Raw genomic sequence first — 2,026 nt, forward strand, 5'->3', positions numbered from 1 at the left:
CCATCCATCCATCCATCCATCCATCCATCCATCCATCCATCCATCCATCCATCCAACCAACCATCCATCCAAGGGCCACATAAAGACAAATGAGACAAAGCATTCTCTTACTCACACTTAAGGATAATTTAGAGTCATCAATTAACCTAAAATGCATGTTTCTGATCTGTGAGAGGTAACCAGAGTACCTGGAGAAAACCCACATGTGCATAGAGCGAAAACACGCCACCCAACTCCACCCAGAAAGGCAGTCTAGGAGGTAATTTCATGACCTTTTTACTTACTTACTTACTTTTACTTACTTACTTTACTACAGGTTTACTACTATATTATGAACTACAGGTGTGTTGTTATTTTTTTAACCATGTTTGTTCCTTCATTACTGTCCCGTAAAAAGTCATGCCTCATCTTCAAAAAAGCATTGACCCCATTTGATTTATAAACTGATGTCAACAGTTTGTTTTTATTTTTTAGTTGCTCCTAAGTCTTTGCTTGCAGCATACAAACTCCAAACTCTTTCTCTCCTTCTAGTAATCGCTCTGAACTCAGTGACATCATCCATTTCCTCAAAAACATCACTGTACAGTTGTCAGACTCTAATGATAAACGATCAACCCACCATAAAGTCTTAATAACCCATGCGGCTTGGAGAACAATTGTTTTCCTGCTGCTTTAAATTGAGAAGGTTGTTGAGTTTATTCGTACACATTTTGATCGCCCCGTTTCCAGGCGTGATAGACGGGTGCACTAAGAACTCCCCTGAATCCAAAAGCCTGACCTAGTCTCTAAGAATCCGTTCACGCAGAGGTCACTTGTCATTAGAAGCCTAAAGGAAGTGCCCTGCATAAGAACCATGGCCACCCAAAGTGGCTGGCAAGAACTCTGTGTGCTTTTCAAGCAGTCATGTCTCCCTTCACAACTTTATCAGAAGGTGAATTTTTTAAGAATGAGATCCAACAATGGGTGCAGGTATGCTCTCATCCCTGAAAGACATCAGATTAAATCCAAAGAATCATTTTTATCAGCTCCTTCCAAATGAATCTGGGATGGAAAATGTTGGTTTTCACCAGTGTTAACATGATTTTAGTTCCTTCTACTTAACCTGCTGACTTTAAAACAAGCAAGATGCTACATTTGATTGTCTGAATCCGAAGGAATCAGAAAGTAATCCCAGTAGTTCAAATGTAGAACAGGCAGACATGGAATAAATTACTAGGATAAGTCATAAAGTACACAACAGAAAAAAGGCCCAGCATTTCTTGAAAAACTGTATGCCAGCAGCTGTCTTTCAAGTTTTAAACAACAATTTGATCAAATCTAGGAAAATATTGTTCTGCACAATTGCATGCACTCCAAATTATCACGAGGTCTTGCTCACTTTAATAGCACTCATATTAAATTTTGAAGTACCTTTTATTTACTACCACACCATTTAATGTTTCAATATTTTTTAAAATGAACTGAGTTGCAAGCATCTTTGTGACAGGCAGGTTGACTGCATTAAAGGTCTTGTTCATTCTGTTATCAATCTTTTATCTCTTATCATACCAACTTTTACCTCAATATTTGTAAAACTCTAAGTTAAAGCCATTTTGTTTCGTTATTATTGTGACCCATCACATCAAAACGAGGATTAAGTCAAGTTTGGTCAAAATGATGTAATTACATTTTCAGATTCTTGGCTTTAAAAGCGATATTTTGATACCTGGATCATTCTGATATCATAATTAAATCCATATATATGATGTAATTTGTCTTGTTGGTTACAATAATACATAAATATTTGGTCTGAATCCTCATTTTATTTAATTTTAATGAGGCATTTTTGATGTGTTATAAAGAGGAAACCTCAAATTATATTTGAATATTGAGATTTCCCAACTGAAAAGAAACAAAACGTTGCTAGCTCACAGGGACAATCTCAAAATTTTAAGGCGTTTTTCCTCAAAATGAGGGTTTTCATTGCTACTCCTCAAAAAAGTGCTTCAAAATTTTGTTTTATGATTATATTTCAGACAGTTTATTC

Source organism: Austrofundulus limnaeus, unplaced genomic scaffold (assembly GCF_001266775.1).
Source record: "Austrofundulus limnaeus strain Quisiro unplaced genomic scaffold, Austrofundulus_limnaeus-1.0 Scaffold22, whole genome shotgun sequence".
Taxonomy (NCBI): Eukaryota; Metazoa; Chordata; class Actinopteri; order Cyprinodontiformes; family Rivulidae; genus Austrofundulus; species Austrofundulus limnaeus.